We start from the raw sequence: 19,994 nt of genomic DNA, 5'->3' as shown, positions 1-19,994 counted from the left end.
ATATCTTGGAAGATTACATTATTGAAAACATAAGCAGAAGGCAGACAAACTGAGAATATCATGTGATAAACTTTGTTGTTGAAGTGTGCATAGATTAAAGGAAACATCACGTACTGTATCACTATTAGCATGGTTTCAAGGGCAATTGGACTGCTTTACTGTATAATGTAAGACTATGCCACCTTCTTTATCGTATAACCTTGATAAACCAGGACACTGACCAGTATCCGTAATTACTGAAACATTAAGTATGATTATGATTAAGTTACTTAGTAGCCTACCACATTACCAGCTGGTACAGGCTGGCAGCTGGCACCATGATAATCTGATTCAGTACAGGCTGAGAATGACTCTATAATGCAGCAAAAAGACTAAGGCTTTACAACCTGGTCCCAGGTCTGTACGTGCTGTCTTGCCAACTCCTATGGTCACTGTCACGCGAGTTGACAAGACAGCACAAACAGATCTGGGACCAGGTTAGTAAAGCCTTGGTCTTTACTAGAGAATGAGGCTATAGTTCTATTTCCTATTATGTTACCTGGGAACACCTTAAGTGTCTGGTTCAAGGTCTATATATCCATTTCCTGTTGTGTTACCTGGGAACACCGTGAGGGCGTGGTTCCTCTCCAGGCTGAGGAACAGGGAGCGGGCTGTTGTACTGAAGATCTGACGGGAGGAAAAGTTCAGCCCATCATTGATCTGGAAGAGGAATCCTCCTGATAGGGCACCTGCATTAAAAAACAATTTTTATTAATTTATGGTGAAACAATTCCAAACCTTTGTTAGGTGCAGAGGTGCAGCGACCCCTTGCCTTGAGACAGGACCGAAGACTCTACAGCCATGTCTCAGGGCAAAGCTAAACCCTGATTGATATTTATCTACTGTAGCATTCTCACCACTGTGCACAAACACCAGCTGTCCCGGAGGATGTGTGTCTGGGTGAAGTTCAAGATGTGCCTGGAGGGGAAGCTCTTCAGTGCCAGGTGTCCGTTGCTAGGTGGGGTTACGATGAAGTCTAGGTCCTCAGGAGGAGAGTCACTGTCCTCAACACTCAGGTCATCTATGCAGAGCTCTGTGACTGATTTCACCCACACCTGCATGGGGGAAAGGTACAGTAGAGGACAGAGGGTTAAAGCATTACACAAATCCTGACAAAACATAGCATAACATAACACACACCTTGAAGTAATGGTGCCACAATTATATCTGTGGAGTAGAGTGCTATGATGCCCTTGAATGATCTGTAGGTGGAAATAAATGTGGCTCATATGCACCTCCTGGTGGACAGATTGGGCACGTCAATAACACAGATTGAACTGTTGAACTGTGGCTCAGAAATGTGAACAAAAATAACTTTTATTTGAATGATGTAACAATCTTCATCAATAGCAGAAGAAATCTCACCAGGTCTAGGATTATCTCTTTAACCAGATCATTATACTCCATAGGTAATTAATGTTCTTATTATCATACTCAGCTACTCTAAAGAGGGGTTGGGTAGCTGAGAGAATGTGAGGAATTACAAGTATTTGATCAATTAGGGCAAATTTTAAACTCCATGACAGAATTGAAAAGTAAAGGATGTTGCCAAACACCCAGTGTCACAGTTTCCTCAACCCACCTAAAAATAGAATCCAATGACACATTTTCCTTATAAATCCCATCCACAAAACCATGAGGCTAAAGCAACTTTTAGGTAACCTCACATACATTCTCCACTGTACTCTGTTTTGGGCCAGTTTCTCAAGTTCCTTCCATGCGTATTTCAGTTCTTCCATCTATGTTATTAGACATATCTGTTAATACATTATTATTGTGTTTTAAACACTCAAACAGTCACCCTTAATATCCTGTTGGCTGTTATGACTGGGGCCACATCGTTGACAGGCGTCACATGGACAAACCCCATGCAGGGCTAGCTGTGCTTCCGGATGTCGGTGTCGTTGGCCACGATGGTGAAGTTATCTGCCAATGTATCACTTCCATCATAGACATAATAAATATGTCCTGAATCCACCTGAAACCACAGAAATGACCCAGAAGTTAGGAAATCTATCTCTCCAGTAGAGACACTACGCTCAAAACCCTACTGGTAGAACAGGTTCTACATCAATCATTTCCTCCTGAAGAAGATAAGAACTTACAGTAGATGACCTTCGACCTTTTACTAACCTGTTTGCGTGTGAAGAAAGAAATGGCGAGTCCAGGAATGTGTGCATGTTCAATATGACCGTGGCTTGGTGGCTCAGATACATGGTAGAAGAAGTTCAAATAAAATAAAATAAAATGTTATTTGTCACATGCGCTGAATACAACAGGTGTAGACCTTACTGTGAAATGCTTACTTACAAGCCCTTAACCAACAATGCAGTTCAAGAAATAGAGTTAAGAAAATATTTACTAAATAAACTAAAGTAAAAAATAAAATAAAACATAACACAATAAAATAACAATAACGAGGCTATGTACAGGGGGTACCGGTACCAAGTCAATCTGCGGTTAGTCAAAGTAATTTGTACATATAGGTAGGGGTAAAGTTGAGCTGAGAGAAGTGTCTGTTGTTGACCTGTATGACCTCCTTGGTCAGGGTCGCTGATGACCCTTCCTCCAGGGTCATGTTAAAGACATGGAGCGGTATATGGATTGGGATGATATCCACCGAGACCCTGATGTCATGGACCTCTGTGATGACTTTGGAAGCATCCAGGAGGAAAGAGTCATGGGTCTGGTCCGAATCCACCTGAATTGAATTACATTAAATTTAAATTAAATCGATTTGAATTTTATTTAAGTTTGGATTGCAAATAAAACATTGTGCATTTGAATAACAGAATATAACGCGTTACATGAAAACATCAATGAAAACACTTTTCAGAGTGGTCCTCATTGGTCATATAATCCATTACCTGGAGGTACTGGATGTGGCCAGAGAAACTGTGGATGGGCTCCTCTCTGGTCCCCTGGTAGTGGAATGGAGCCGTCTTCACCGTGAACACTATCTCAGAGGGGAGGCTGTCCTTATGGGTTACGTGAAAAAGGAGGTGAGATGAAAGACATGAGATTACTTTGCTATTTGGTGGTATTTGGGAGGTTTGGTGTTTTAAAATAGCAAAAAGTAGTATCTTTCAATTATTCGTTTTGACATCTCACTAGTGGGATTCACTAGAATATCTAAGTAGCTCTAAGAACCAATCATATATGTCTGTTGGAGAGGCGAAGTAGGAGATTGATTCTGTTACTTGTTTACTTGTTATTCCTGTCAGATATTTCCATTTTGGGATAATTGTTCACTGAATTGCTAGTACTAGTTGCTCACGCTGTTACAGTGACTACAATGTGGCTACAAACATCTCACGCTCGCTGTAATGTGAATAAGTTATCACGTGATGCTGCCTTCGAATCCTAAATGGCAGTAACATTTACATTTATATTTATATTTTAGTCATTTAGCAGACGCTCTTATCCAGAGCGACTTACAGTTAGTGAATGCATACATGTTTTTTTTGTGTTTTTTTTCATACTGGCCCCCTGTGGGAAACGAACCCACATCCCTGCCGGCCAAACCCTCCCCTACCTTGGACGACGCTGGACCAATTGTGCGCCGCCCATGGGTCTCCCGGTCGTGGCTGGTTGCGACAGAGCCTGGAAAAGTGCTACCTACTAAGGTAGGTGACTTTAGAGGCAAGTAGGTAGCATCCTTTGGATTGGTTAAATAATAACAGTATGCTACACCAACATTAGTTTCCGTTCATGCAAAGTGTCAAAACGATTGCCCAGCACTGGGCGTGCTGCTCAGACCACTGCGCTACGGCAGTTCACAATGCTCTAGCAAGCCCTGAGAATCCTTGATGATACTTGATGGTATGGTTTGCAGAGCCTTCCCCAAATCATAGCCCCCTAAGTACGGTACTGCATTGTATAGCCTACAAACACCACTTCCACCTTCCCCTTGGCGGCGATTATACATTTTCAATATTTATTCAAGTCCTCCTGCTGCAGGATTATTTTTCTCCTGCAACGAAATGGTCACATTAAGATCCGACATCTATAATGAACATACAATGCTGGAAAAAGGTGTGATCCAGGAGAGCACTAGTCCCTGGTGAGAAAGGAAGATGGTAGAAAGAAAGATGCATTTCCCTACCCCATTATTAAAGACACATTGGCGTCTCTAACCGCAGCTACTTGGTTCTCTACCCCAGTGGCGGCTCCTGAAAAAATTCTCAGGAGGGGCAATTTTTCTGATGATTTAGGTGACCTACACACATTTTAAAAAAGATATGTCCAGCAACAACATGAAGACAGGGGCAGCATATAAGTCAATACCAGAAGCATTTATTGACTGATCTGGGGAGATGGATTCCAGTTTCTGTGACAGATTATAAATAATCTCTGATGCCTTTGTTATATTAGCTTTTGGTTGAATGTACTGTCGTAGTAAATATATAATGTTATAGCTTGGTCTGACTAAAATCTTGTGCATGACCCATTTTGTGTTGGGCATTTGTTTTCAATCAATGCTGTTCCTATCCTATAACAATGGACAAAAGAGTCCTATCTTGTCAGCCTTGTCAGTAGGTGGCCAAGGACAACACCCACGCCATAGGTCTCTCAGTTCTTCCAACTCACGAGTTCTTGCTCTGAGGACACACACACACACACACACACACACACACACACACACATCATCACTGATAACACACACACACACACACATCATCACTGTTAAACACACACACTCAAAAATCCCCTCTCTTTAGGCTGAACATTTGAAGACAGAGAACCCGACTCAGAGCCAATGCAACAGTGGAGGGGACCTCGCCCAACTCATCAGGACCAATCAGAAGATCAGAACTACTAGATTCAACCTACATCATTTATTGTATAAAATGTCTGCACACAATGTTTTCGGGGCTCTCTTCAGATAGCTCCCTAAGAGTTTGACGAACGAGTCCGTGCACGCGATTCCAGATATCTTTACCTCTGAATAAACTGCCTTTATTATACCATATCCACCCTGTCCAAAGTCTCTACTTGGTCTCAGTTCTCCAGTAAACTTGTGATTATCAACAGTACTGTCACGGTTTACTAAGCCAGAACCCAGAAGCAGACCAGGACAAGGTAAGTTGAAACAAAGGTGAGTGTTTATTTAATAGATCCACGAGTGAGGCTGAATAATCCAGGGAACAGAGCGGGTGGCGTGGATGAGTTGTTGAGGGTGCAGTGGTAGGTCCAGTAATGGCTCGGCAGCCGCCGACCATCAGGCAGAGGTTGGGTGAAGGTTCCGGATGAGTGACTGCAGATGAAACAAAACGGAGGTAAGTACAAAACAAGCAAACAAGGTGCAAAACAACAAAACTAACGCTACATGCTCTAAGGCTGATCCACTGATAAACATACTGTTCATGGCTAACGATCCGGCAGGGAATGGATGTTAGGACAGAGCCTAAGAAGGGTGATGATCAGGACCAGGTGTGCAGATTGCTGATGGGATGCAGGTGCGGAAATCAAGAGAGCTCCCGCCTAGCAACGTTGCCCGGCAACCAGGCAGGGAGCGTTCCAGAACCCTCGGGAAACTGGAGATCCCGAGCAGAAAAACTAGTACACAGACAGGAACCGACTCAGACTGCAGGGATCGTTACAAGTACACAACGGTAACAAACAATTGGGGGAACTCACGGGGCAGATAGTAAGGTCGCAGTGACACAGAAAGCAGTTCAATGTCGGGGGTACAGAGTCGCTCTCTTACCAGGATCGATTTTCCCTGTGACTGTCAGATCGCGTTCCGCTCTGACCAGGGTGAAGCCGGCCGGCTCCACTTCTCTGTCCGGGACTCTGTCATCCAGCCAAGTCTCCCAGCTGTATTGGATTCCGCTGCCAGCAGCGTTTTCATTATTTAGTCCGTTCGTAGCGGGTATGTACACGATCAACAAGATCAGTCCAAAACCCACCACTGGAAATCCATGGTTGGCAGAATGTTTGTAAACTAAGTGTACAAATTAAAAACATAAAATAATGCCACTAAGTGTACAAATTAAAAACATAAGATAACGCCACACTGCAGGTCGCAACAGAGACGCTGCTAGCCGCTATTGGCTTAGTTACGTTCATGGTTACGTCACGTATGACGAAAGCGCGTAAGTGCAAGCCCTCAGAAACCCATAGAGATTGTATTGAAAGCTTTGAAATTTGAAAAAAATAGATTTTACATGACAGGCTATGAGAGACTTCTGGGCGATTTTCAACCTGACTGAAATCGCCCCAAAAACGGGCGGGGCCATTTGAAGCACGACTTTAGCCTGATTTGACATTTAGTGGCAGTCAGATCAGATTAGAACACTGATAACTACTGTTGCCGTGATATAATTGATTAGAAAAAAAATCCCTTCCTTTTCCCGTTTGGCAGTGCGTCGCCCATATCGCCCTATTGAACAGGTCGTCCCTGCTCTACCCTTGACCTAGCAAGTGGGCACAGGCTGGTGGAGGTAGACCTCCGTGACAGAGAAAAGACTGCCTTCACTACGCCCCTAGCTTTGTATGAGTTCCAGAGGATGCCATTTGAGTTATGCAACGGGCCCGCGACCTTCCAACGACATTGCCTGAGTGGATAAATTGCAGTCTCTACTGGTTTACCTTGACGATATAATTGTGTACTCCCTAGATATTGACTTTCACTTGCAGCATTGCGAGGAGGTGTTTGAAAGACTCTGGAAACATGGCCTGAAGCTCTGTACTGAAAAACTGCTCCAAACCCAAGTGACCTAAGGCCCCCTTGAAGCCCATTTCAGTGTTGTTTCCCCTAGAAATAGTGGCCCTAGACTTTTTGAGCCTAAGTAGACCTACCGACAAATACCAGAACATTCTAGTAATGACTGACATGTTCACGCACTATGCATGGGCAGTCCCTACGAGAGACCAAACTGCCAGAACCACAGCCAGATTGCTATGGTCCCATGTTGTCCAGACCTTTGGTTGCCCCATGCGTTTTCACTCCGACCTGGGTCCCAATTTTGATTCCAAGTTCATGTCTGAACTGTGTAACCTTTATGATGTCACCAAAAGAAGGACCACCCCGTATCACCCTGAAGGAAACGGGATGTGTGAACGCCTGAACCAGACCTTGTTGAGCATGCTCCGCACCCTGGAGAAGGAGAAACAGGGTCTCTGGCAGGACCACCTCCCTGCGTTGGTCCATGTTGGTCCAGACTCCACAGTATACAGTTCCACTGGCTATGCCCCCTCGTACCTCATGTTTGGTCGGCATGTAAGACTGCCTGTGACGTTCCCCCACTCAACTCTCTGTGTCAGGTATGACACAGAGAGTTGAGTGGGGGAACGTCACAAACAGTTGATTTTTGCTTACTCCCTTGCTAAGAGGAGGATGGACAATTTGACCGTAAGGCCCAGGACTCACCCTTTGCTCCAGGGGGAAGGCTCTGGAGGAAGAACAGATGTACACAGACACAAGGGAAGCTGGGGGGTTCGTGGGATCCAGAGCCATATGTTGTAGTGGGCCAGGATGGGGAAGGAGGACAACTGTACCGTGTCAGGTCCGAGAAGACAGGGAAAGAAAGGACTTTGAAGAAAAACTCTTAAACCCTGTCTTATTCCTGCTACAGGTACACCCGCAGATCCCCAGAATCACTAGTAGAGGCTGAGGCTGAGACTGGACCAAACCACCCTGTGTGGGGATTCTGGATAGAGCCCCAGGTTGAGCCAGCTGAGCAGGTCAGAGATTATGTTGTGCCCCTTAGGCGATCTGAGCGTATCACTTTCGGACAGTTACCTGCCTGCTACCAGAGCTGAGTACTATACTGTTGTAATAGCTGTTGCCAGGGACTACCAACTTTAAGTGTGGGGTGATGTCATATGTGGCAAAATGAGGTTATTGTGATTTGTATCCAATGTGTCAATCTTAGGCTGTTAACCCGCCCCTTTGTTGTGAGCCCATCTCATGTTAGGTTGCCCCTGATTACCTGAATGGGCGTACCTGCGCGGGTCCCCTTGTTCGCCTTAAGTAGCCCCGCCCACTTGACCCTGTTCCATTCGAACGCGACTGTGTTTGTGTTTCCGTTTCACAACTTCCGTCAATGCTAGCGAATTACCTTAGAGCGGTGGCTAGCTAATAATTAAAAAACGCGCATCATTAACACAAATGGCTCTTCGGAGGTCGGATGGTATGCCCGGACCCCATCCGTCCATGATTAATAATTGGGTGGATGACATGATAAAATGGCCTGAAATTACGCATGGGGACATTTTTTATTACATTACTTCGTGCTCTCCTTGGGAGTGGATGGTTCCACTATGAAACATTACAAGAGTACAGAGGCCTATCAGTACCTCCACAGTGGTAAGGTGGGCCAAGTTCTTCTTCACCAGGAGGAAGGAAAAGGATTGGTATTTTTGAAGGCCGATGTTCAGCCCAGACAATCAAGCAGCTCTTACCACTCAGCTTGGGTACATGTCTCCAACAACGGATCAGAAGAGACGGCTGGATGCGCTTGCATCGCTGGCCTTAGAAAGTCATGCAGCCTCAATTATATGGAAGGTAGGCTAAAAAGCAAAGTCACTTGCATTTCTATGTCTAACATTACTTAACATAAGCGATTACAGCATACAAGCAGCCTACATGTGTTGTGCTGACAGTTACTATAATCCATAGGCTAAAGTTATGTTAGAGTTCTCAGGTGATTTCTATGATCAATCTCCGCATTACTTGGTCTTGTAATTGATGTTTATAGTGTATTTTCTCCGTTCCTTTTATAGATGAAAGTGCGCATTACTGCCTTATCTAGACACAGAATGAAAAAATAGTCAGGCTTAACATAGCAGTTAGACCAAACGTTTTGTTGGATGAAAGCTGAATTGAGAATGTCATGATTTATTGGTTATGTTAACATGTATTTGTGAATCAACAGAACTGCTGTTTTAATGTGGGGAATCTGTAAGTATCCTGTCAAATCTCATGTTGGTGAAGCAAAGTAGGTTTATGGAGTCCAGGTGAGTAGGGTATAAAATGTATTTAAACATGTCAGCATCACATGTATTTCTTTAGTGTTACTGTTTTTCTGGATGAATAAGATTTGTAAAATATCCTTGTGGTAAGTATAAGTGGTCTCATCTCACTGGGAACAATAGCAAGGTAAGTTTATGATTAAACTTGCATGTGTTTTGATTAAGTTGATCACATAGTCCTCAGTCACACAAATGTTAATAATGGGATTTTCTCTGAATGTCTTTTTTTGTAACAAACATTCTATCACAGGTGCAGAATGCAGTGTCCAGTGGGCTCACTGGCATAGCCTGCACAGATGAGCAGCGACAATGGAATGCAGGGACTCTGAGGAACCTTGAGCCAAAGCGGTTAAACAGCATTGACTTCACACACCATAAGGCCAGTGACAAATATGCAGAAAAGAGTCCAGAATGTCCACCCCTGCCTCCCACTCCTGCATTCCACTCACAGGAGGAATTGAATAGGAGCCTGAGACACCTGAATCTGCCTGTGGGGAGTATGCTCTATAAGTGTGTTAATGCTGAACCGACAATAATATCACAGCCAGTAGCATCCCAGATAAAATTGGACTGAAAGGAATATTTATTTGTGGCTGTACCATGTTAATGTATTTGAACTGATGTGTGTCTCTTCTGTTCAATGCTTTCTAACTCCATATAACTTAATATACAGTTGAAGTCGGAAGTTTACATACACCTTAGCCAAATACATTTAAACTCAGTTTTTCACAATTCCTGACATTTAATCCTAGTAAATATTCCCTGTCTTAGGTCAGTTAGGATCACCACTTTATTTTAAGAATGTCAAATGTCAGAATAATAGTAGAGAGAATGATTTATTTCAGCTTTTATTTCTTTCATCACATTCCCAGTGGGTCAGAAGTTTACATACACTCAATTAGTATTTGGTAGTATTGCCTTTAAATTGTTTAACTTGGGTCAAACATTTTCGGTAGCCTTCCACAAGCTTCCCACAATAAGTTGGGTGAATTTTGGCCCATTCCTCCTGACAGAGCTGGTGTAACTGAGTTAGGTTTGTAGGCCTCCTTGCTCGCACATGCTTTTTCTGCCCACAAATGTTCTATAGGATTGAGGTCAGGGCTTTGTGATGGCCACTCCAATACCTTGACTTTGTTGTCCTTAAGCCATTTTGCCACAACTTTGGAAGTATGATTGGGGTCATTGTCCATTTGGAAGACCCATTTGCGACCAAGCTTTAACTTCCTGACTGATGTCTTGAGATGTTGCTTCAATATATCCACATAATTTTTCTTCCTCATGATGCCATCTATTTTGTGAAGTGCACCAGTCCCTCCTGCAGCAAAGCACCCCCACAGCATGATGCTGCCACCCCCGTGCGTCACGGTTGGGATGGTGTTCTTCGGCTTGCAAAAGCCCCCCATTTTTCCTCCAAACATAACGATGGTCATTATGGCCAAAAAGTTATATTTTTGTTTAATCAGACCAGAGGAAATTTCTCCAAAAAGTCCCCATGTGCAGGTGCAAACCGTAGTCTGTCTTTTTTATGGCGGTTTTGGAGCAGTGGCTTCTTCCTTGCTGAGCGGCCTTTCAGGTTATGTCGATATAGGACTCGTTTTACTGTGGATATAGATACTTTTGTACCTGTTTCCTCCAGCATCTTCACAAGGTCCTTTGCTGTTGTTCTGGGATTGATTTGCACTTTTTGCACCAAAGTACGTTCATCTCTAGGAGACAGAACGCGTCTCCTTCCTGATGGCTGCATGGTCCCATGGTGTTTATACATGCGTACTATTGTTTGTACAGATGAACATGGTACCTTCAGGCGTTTGGAAATTGCTCCCAAGGATGAACCAGACTTGTGGAGGTCTACAATTTTTTGGCTGATTTCTTTTGGTTTTCCCATGATGTCAAGCAAAAAGGCACTGAGTTTGAAGGTAGGCCTTGAAATACATCCACAGGGAAACCTCTAATTGACTCAAATGAGCCTATCAGAAGCTTCTAAAGCCATGACATCATTTTCTGGAATTTTCCAAGCTGTTTAAAGGCACAGTCAACTTAGTGTATGTAAACTTCTGACCCACTGGAATTGTGATACAGTGAATTATAAGTTAAATAATCTGTCTGTAAACAATTGTTGGAAAAACTACTTGTGTCATGCACAAAGTAGATGTCCTAACCGACTTGCCAAAAATATAGTTTGTTAACAAGACATTTGTGGAGTGGTTGAAAAACAAGTTTTAATGATTCCAACCTAAGTGTGTGTAAACTTCCGACTTCAACTGTAGATTTTCTTGTCACACCCTGTTCTGTTTCCCCTGTTTCCCCAGGTTTCGCCCATCTTCCCCATTATCCCCATTGTATTTATACCTGTGTTCTCTGTTTGTCTGTTGCCAGTTCGTTTCGTTTCGTCAAGCCTACCAGCGGTTTCCCCTTGCTCAAGTTCCTGTTTTCCAGTTTTTCAGGTTTTGACAATTCTGCCTGCCCTGAGCCTGCCTGCCGTTCTGTACCTTGTCACACCACCCTGGATTATTGACCTCTGCCTGCCCTGACCCTGAAACTGCCTGCCGTTCTATACCTTTTGGTCTCTGATCTGGATTACTGACCTCTGCCTGCCCTTGACCTGTCATTTGCCTGCCCCCTGTTTTTGTAATAAACATTTGTTACTTTGACACTCTCTGCATCTGGGTCTTCTCCTGTAACGTGATATCTCTACTCTTTCCCAGCCACATGGAGAGCATGTCAATTACAACTGCCATATGTGCCTGTCCTTCTACAATTAATTTGTGAAACTTAACCCAACCCAGTCGACTGCTTTGGAACAGATCACAAAGGAGCGGAGTGCCTCACACTTGTGGAATGACTCAAGGAAGCTTTGAGTTACTGCAAGCTCAGCCAAGAAGGTCCCTGTCAGGAATCCACCAACCCTGGTAAGTTTCTCCAGGAACATCTGTATCCCAGGTTCCGAGGGAATGCAGCCACACGCTACGGGAAAGATAATGAGCTGATGACCTCCCAGTGGCTGGACGACTGTGGATACTCTGTGGACCACAGAGGCACTGTTGTCAGTGTTGAAGAGCCATGGCTATCAGCAAGCCGTGACGGAGTGCGGAACTCCAAGGAGCTGTTGGAGATCAAGTGTCCTGTCATGGGGAAGGGCTGTGATTCTCTGGATGATGTCTTCAATGGGAAAGCCTGTGATGTGAAGGTGGTGGAGGGCACATCCCAACTGCAACCACACGGGCCACGTGGCTACTACATGCAGGTGCAAATTGATATGTTTTACACAGGACTGAGAGAAAGTAAGGTGCTCATCTGGACTCCGTCCCAGCAAGTCGTCATCCCTGTTCCCTGTGATGCACAGTTCTGTACAGAGGCTGTCCTGAGGTTGAAGGCCTTCTACTTTACACACATGCTGCCTTTTATTGTTGAGGAGCATCAGGCAGGCAGATTGTCACTGAGTGATAAATATATGCAGCTCTGTAGAAGTATGTAGTCAGATGTCTCTCCTGTTTGCAGTTACTATTAACAAATTGTTTATCAATTAAAAAGCCTGACTTAATGCATCAACAGTCACAGTATTGTGGAAATTGTTTTTATGGCTTTGTTTTTTTATTAATATTAATGACTATGTAAAACAAATAATTAAGTTGAGTTGTTATAGAATGAATTGAAATGTATTTAATGTAACTTTTGACAACTTTAATTCATATTGGGAAATCAACCCTGTGAATGGCATTTGACTGGTCATTTCATTCAACATCTTCATGAATGATATCACCACGCAGGTTACACAGGGCAGCACAGATTCAAAGTATTTTGTCCATTTTAGATGAGAGGTTGATTGGCACTGTTTGTGAGATGATTCTAAACCGTTTGATCCTTTGAATTACGTGTTCCACATGAACCCTCACATTAGCTATCCGTCTTACAGATGTGTTGTCCTCCTCTGACAGCTGTGCGCCTCTTTTTGTGTAGTCTGGAATTGTAAATTTGACCTTCCTCTCATGTAGCAGACCATGGATTGTGAAGCCCCGGTCAGCCATTACCTCATCACCTGGACAGAGGTACTCCAGGAACCCAGATTCCGATGTTATATATCTACCTCCATATGCTGAGGAGATGAACATCACTAGACCACAAGGTGCAATGGTCACCAGGTACTTGATAGTGTTCTGGACGTAGTAATGGCTGAATGACTACCCCCTTGAATCCAGATTCTTGCACTTCTGTAAAGCAGTTTCTGAGCAGTCAATAATGCAGGTTGTTCCTGGGTAGTGGTCCTTAAAACATTGTGGCATTGTAGCACGGATGGTCTCCCTTGGCAGCCATGGAATGTACTCCCTCAGATTCTCTTCCATCATGTCAATCCAATAACTAATCACTCAACTGACAATACTCTGGGAAACACCAAACATTTCTGTTAGTACTGCTGCAGCAAATTGTGCTACAGCTTCATCAGTGTCATCAGGAGTTGGTCTGTCAGGTCTAACTGAAAGCTGCCTTTGTAGAAGTTCCGCCAGGGTAGAAAAGGCAGCAAGAGACAAGCCTGTATGCAGTCAACAGAGTGCTTCGTTCCTCAGCAGGGTTTTGTAGAGAGGTGCTGCTGGGCACTGTGTCCCTGCCTCACAGGTAGTGGGCTTTACCTGAGCTGTAGTTGTGATCACTTAGAGATGAGTCTTCCCATTGGGTTTGGGCAACCTTCTCTGAAGGCATATCCATTCCTTCTATCTGTGTTGTCCAATCCCCATTTTCAATTTAGTGAACACTTGAGCCGGTTGTGTCATCTGTTAAGAAATCAGTATGGCTAATTAAACAAGTCAATGGACAATTAATAACAAAACCGTACAATAAAACACCATACTGCATGGACGCTCCTAATAATATTTAATAATCATAATAATTAAGTATACATAAAATGGGAATTTATTATTGAGTTGTAGAGGAAATAAATGGTGCTATTATGAGACTGTGCTTAGATACAAGAGCAAGAGGGAGACACAAAATGAGAGCAGGCAAACTGCTCAAGCGTTTGTCTTACCTGTCACTGATGACTGCCTGACCAACACCCGACACTTCTTCACGAGTGGAGCATCGTAGCCAAGCCATTTTTCTGGGTAAGGATGCTCCACTGTAGGCTTCTTGTCAAAGAAGTTGTAGGAGCACACAGAGGGACGTTTTGGTGGTTTCTTTAGGTTCAACGCTTTGAGCCAGAGCCGTAAAGACTCTGTGTCTTTAGGAGGTGGATGCAGGTCGTATGGGGCTCCACAGGTACATTCAGATCGACGTAGAGGTTGGTGTTCAAAACATTGCTGTTGTAAAAACAGCCTTCTCTTCATCCAATTATTGTGACAGCCTCGTACTGAAGACATAATGCTTGTCATGTTGATCGATTTTAGGATTTTGTCTGTCAGTGTAAAACTATCAAGCTCTCAACTAAAAGTAACACTTTTGCATGCGCTAGCGTCGCGCGAATGTTGCCGGAAATAGAAACACAATTGCAACTAACTCGCCGCGATCACTGTGACTTTACAGAATAAGGCGAATAATGAGGAATGGACGCACCTTTCTCGTTCTTGCCTCCCGGACTCGCTACCAACCCAAGCTACAGCTCCATGCTCCAACACAGCCACGCCAAAATCAAATGCTACCACAACAGCCACAGCCAGCTAACTACCAACCTAACAGAAGAAGCGGCAAAGCAAGCACGGATGAGAAGTAGACAAACAGAAGCAGCCGGAACGAAGCAGACGGCAACAACACACTCACTGGGAGTTCGACAGGGCCCGTCGACTCCTGGGAATCTGGTGAGCTTGTCCAAACTTTGTGTAAGTGTGGAGGCAAACGTAACTGAAGAAGTTGAGGCAAAGAATTGCTATAGTAGCCTAGTAGCTGCTGGTAGAATAGCTGGTGAGTGCATATTGTTTGTGCATTTACATTTACATTTACATCATTTAGCAGACGCTCTTATCCAGAGCGACTTACAAATTGGTGCATTCAACTTATGATAGCCAGTGGGACAACCACTTTTTTTTTTTTTTTTTTATTGGGGGGGGGGGGGGGGGGTAGAAGGATTACTTTATACTATTCCAGGTATTCCATAAAGAGCTTTCAAGTGTCTCCGGAAGGTGGTCAGTGACTCCGCTGTCCTGGCGTCGTGGGGGAGCTTGTTCCACCATTGGGGTGCCAGAGCAGCAAATAGCTTTGACTGGGCTGAGCGGGAACTGTGCTTCCGTAGAGGTAGGGGAGCTAGCAGGCCAGAGGTGGATGAACGCAGTGGTGTAGGGTCTGATCAGAGCCTGAAGGTAAGGAGGTGTCGTTCCCCTCACAGCTCCGTAGACAAGCACCATGGTCTTGTAGTAGATGCGAGCCTCAACTGGAAGCCAGTGGAATGTGCGGAGGAGCAGGGTGACATGAGAGAACTTGGGAAGGTCGAACACCAGACGGGCTGTAGCGTTCTAGATAAGTTGTAGGGGTTTAATGGCACAGGCAGGGAGCCCAGCCAACAGCGAGTTGCAGTAATCCAGACAGGAGATGACAAGTGCCTGGTTTAGGACCTGTGCCGCTTTCTGTGTAAGGTAGGGTCGTACACTGCGAATGTTGTAGAGCATGAACCTGCAGGATCGGGTCACCGCTTTGATGTTAGCGGAGAACGACAGGGTGTTGTCCAGGGTCACGCCAAGGTTCTTTGCACTCTGGGAGGAGGACACAAAGGAGTTGTCAACCGTGATGGCGAGATCATGGAGCGGGCAGTCCTTCCCCGGGAGGAAGAGCAGCTCCGTCTTGCCGAGATTCAGCTTGAGGTGGTGATCCGACATCCATACTGATATGTCTGCCAGACATGTAGAGATGCGATTCGCCACCTGGTTATCAGAAGGGGGAAAGGAGAAAATTAATTGTGTGTCATCTGCGTAGCAATGATAGGAGAGACCATGTGAGGATATGACAGAGCCAAGTGACTTGGTGTATAGAGAGAATAGGAGAGGGCCTAGAACTGAGCCCTGGGGGACACCAGTGGTGAGAGCACGTGGTGCGGAGACAGATTCTCGCCACGCCACCTGGTAGGAGCGACCTGTCAGGTAGGACGCAATCCAAGAGTGAGCAGCGCCGGAGATGCCCAACTCGGAAAGGGTGGAGTGGAGGATCTGATGGTTCACAGTATGAAAGGCAGCGGATAGGTCTATAAGGATAAGAGCAGAGGAGAGAGAGTTAGCTTTAGCAGTGCGGAGAGCCTCCGTGACACAGAGAAGAGCAGTCTCAGTTGAATGACCAGTCTTGAAACCTGACTGGTTTGGATCAAGAAGGTCATTCTGAGAGAGATAGCAGGAGCGTGTATGCATGTTGACTAGCGGAGCGTGTGAGCACTGGAGCTAGTGTAGGTTTTACATTTAGTTATTGTTTGAATTGTTTCTTTCCTTCGTGGCACCTTTACTATTTTTCCTGACAATTTACATAGACTGATAAGAGTTATTCAGGATTCAGACATCATACTGTCACCAGTTTTTTTCTGTCTTGCAGTTCTTATGCGGATGTTGTGGACTCCCCTAGAACGCTGAACGATTGCCACAGACCATTCCTCAAGTGCACTACTGCTAATCTGCACTACGGGCCTACGTTACAGTGGCAGTGTCAAGGACTGAACATTATTTTATTTTCATTGTTTCATTGTTGACTTCATTATTTTTCCTTTGACAATCATTTAAAAATACTTGGTACCCTTTATTTTTTATCATCAAAAGGGAACCATCGGGCTCTCCCAGAAGCGTGCCTTGTGCGTTTAACCCTTGAATTCAGACAAAGAAAAGGTCTGCACTCAAAAAGATGTCGCATAAAGCTTACTTCATATAACCATTTTATAAAGAGACGTGTCCATAATAAACATTCAGAACGTATTCCAGCCTCTTCCCTGGGTGAAACAGTTTGAGCTCCCACCAGATTTAAGAACCTGTGTTGTATTGTATTGTATTGTATTGTATGGTAAGGCAGAGCTCCCACCAGATTTAAGAACCTGTGTTGTATTGTATTGTATGGTAAGGCAGAGCTCCCACCAGATTTAAGAACCTGTATTGTATTGTATTGTATGGTAAGGCAGAGCTCCCACCAGATTTAAGAACCTGTGTTGTATTGTATTGTATGGTAAGGCAGAGCTCCCACCAGATTTAAGAACCTGTGTTGTATTGTATTGTATTGTATGGTAAGGCAGAGCTCCCACCAGATTTAAGAACCTGTATTGTATTGTATTGTATTGTATGGTAAGGCAAAGCTCCCACCAGATTTAAGAACCTGTGTTGTATTGTATTGTATTGTATGGTAAGGCAGAGCTCCCACCAGATTTAAGAACCTGTGTTGTATTGTATTGTATGGTAAGGCAGAGCTCCCACCAGATTTAAGAACCTGTATTGTACTGTATTGTATTGTATGGTAAGGCAGAGCTCCCACCAGTTTTAAGAACCTGTATTGTATTGTATTGTATTGTATGGTAAGGCAGAGCTCCCACCAGATTTAAGAACCTGTATTGTATTGTATTGTATTGTATGGTAAGGCAGAGCTCCCACCAGATTTAAGAACCTGTATTGTATTGTATTGTATTGTATGGTATTGTATTGTGTTGTATGGTAAGGCAGAGCTCCCCATGCTCTGGTGAAGGATTGGCTACACCTCTTTCTCTGCCGCCTCATATTAGCAGGGGACGCACCACTGGGAGTGGACGCATTGGCACACCCTTGGCCGAGGGTGTTGCTTTACGCTTTTCCTCCCCTCAGCCTCATACTTCAGCCTCATACTTCCCACTCTGGCCAGAGTGAGGGAAGAAGGCTTATTCCTCTACTTTAAGAATGTTTTACTGTTCACCCTTATGTCTGCAAAGCGAGTGAATGAGCTACATGCACTGTCAGTTCATCATGCGTACCTACAGTTTGCCCGGGGCTTTTCCAAGGTTACCTTGTTGCCCAACCCCACCTTTATGCCTAAGGTTAGCGGCAATTACAATTGTCTTGCCTTGGATCTTGTGGCTTTCCACCTGCCGCCTTTTCCTTCTAAGGAAGAGGAGCCGCCATACCGTTTGTGTCCAGTACGCGCGTTGCGGATGTACTTGGATAGGACGAGAGCTTTGCGCAAGAGCGACTAACTCTGTGTGCCCTTTCTCATCAACAGTTGTCACATTGGATTGTGGAAGCTATTATATTGGCCTGTAATGGCAAGGGGTTACAGCCTCTGGGGGTCCTGAGGACTCACCCCACCGGAGGTATGGCTACCTCTTGGGCACTCCCTCATTCACCACTCACCCTATCTTTCTCCGACAGATGTCTATGATTGGTTCTTCGAGCTACTTAGAGATTCTGTTGAATCCCAATAGTGAGATGTCTCACTCATAATATCAGAGAACCGGGGTTATGCAAGTAACCTTAAGATACTAAAATGAGAGTGTACATTTATTTATGTTTACAAATTATCTAATATTATCCTTAAGCATAAAACTTGCGACCACCCAACAATTAGATATTTTAAGCGTACTCCCTTAACATTTGTGGTGATAGCCCATGGTTCTACAGTATATGGAAACAACGTGATAGTAACCTCCAGGTCTCCTCTGTTGATCTTGACAGGCTTGGCCTCCTCCACCACTATGATGTGGATGTAGAGTACTGTGGGGGGCTGCTGGTGGCTCTCAAGGTACACCCTCACCCCAATGCTGGCGTCCAGACGCACTTCTTTAACGCTCACTGCTGAAATGGTCCACCTTCAAATTGAGTTGAATTCAATTAAACTGAACCGGTCCACCTTTGAATTGAATTGAACTTTTATTGAGATGTCATAGGCTTACACAGAACAACATCACAAAACACAACATACACATTACAAACAATACAGTGCTGGTGCTATTTTAATTATTTTACCTTAACATCGTTGTGGAACAGATGCCGTTCTCGGTGGAATGAACACCTCATATACCACCTCCTTATCATCTCGGCCATCCAGGTTGGGGAAAACACTGAGGTTAGCTGACCCCAAGACGACCGTCTGGCCTTTCTGGACCAGCAGGCCTGTGTTGTTCTCCACCTGGATGTACGGGTCCTGGGCAATGACCTCCAACAGTGTGGATGTGTAATGTTTCCCGTCTGACACAAACAGGACGAAGCGTCCGAAGCTGACCTATGGAGTGAAATCAGTGCCTTCAGTATTCGTAACTGTAAGAAAGCAATAATCGAAACTGTGTGTGTGTGCGTGTAATAAAAGTTACAGCACCCTGCGATGGTGCATGTCCTCCTGGCAAAACTGGTACAGCTTGTGGCCCGTGTCGTTCATTAGGACAATAATCCTCTTTAGCTTCCCCTGTTTAGGACTGCTGGTGAGGGTGTAAAGTACTGCTTTGGACCCTACAGTTTTAGCAAACAGCCTATCCTTGGTTATAACCTTGCTTTCTCCTTCCAGCATGGACAGTCCTTTGTTGGTTATTATCAGGCTATGAACATCTGCCTTGATGTTGATCCTGAAGTCGTAACTCCCTGAGTGTGCCTGTTTGGAAACCAAACAAATCCCTCTTGTCCTTACGAGGTCTACCTGTAACCTCATATTTCACTATATGGTCGGATATATTCTTCTGGCTAAATGTTGAGGTCTTCTTTAAGACTTTGTTGTTGAACACAATATGTCCCTTATTTTGGTAAGGACAACATTCTGAAGTGAAGTTCACCATTGTGAAGCATGACACCTTTGGATACAACATAGAGCTTCTCATTGCTAAGTACTACTTTCCTCACACCGCTGACCTCCAACTTACTCCTGGTGACTTTGAAGTGGATCCACCGCACCGTGATGTGGAAGACGAGTACATCGGTCGCTGCTGAGCCGAAGCTGACCTTGCATTTGAACTGATCTGTGACGTTGCTCGTCTTGATCCTCTGGAAGGTGTTGAGGTAACTAAATAGAATAGAAAATAAAATATTTATTGTCCGTTAAAATATTTCATAAAATTTAAATGTTGCCTTCAGCTTGTG

General features: G+C 44.4%; 1 pseudogene across 1 annotated transcript in view; it reads right to left on the bottom strand.

Moving 5' to 3' along the window:
* LOC311120784 (chondroitin sulfate proteoglycan 4-like) overlaps nt 1–19,994 on the bottom strand; it is a 39,386-nt pseudogene that overhangs the window by 5,943 nt on the left and 13,449 nt on the right. Inside the window, exons 4-12 of the transcript in view lie at nt 19,243–19,917; nt 18,894–19,149; nt 18,574–18,777; nt 2,907–3,029; nt 2,520–2,740; nt 2,173–2,266; nt 1,841–2,017; nt 897–1,094; nt 597–728 (exon numbers count right to left, since the gene is read on the bottom strand). The product of the transcript in view is annotated as a chondroitin sulfate proteoglycan 4-like (transcript). The remainder of the gene's footprint in view (nt 1–596; nt 729–896; nt 1,095–1,840; nt 2,018–2,172; nt 2,267–2,519; nt 2,741–2,906; nt 3,030–18,573; nt 18,778–18,893; nt 19,150–19,242; nt 19,918–19,994) is intronic.

Source organism: Coregonus lavaretus (assembly GCF_964263955.1).
Source record: "Coregonus lavaretus genome assembly, contig: HAP1_SCAFFOLD_2363, whole genome shotgun sequence".
In the NCBI taxonomy this organism is placed as follows: Eukaryota; Metazoa; Chordata; class Actinopteri; order Salmoniformes; family Salmonidae; genus Coregonus; species Coregonus lavaretus.
This window is presented reverse-complemented; position numbering and strand designations above follow the sequence as displayed.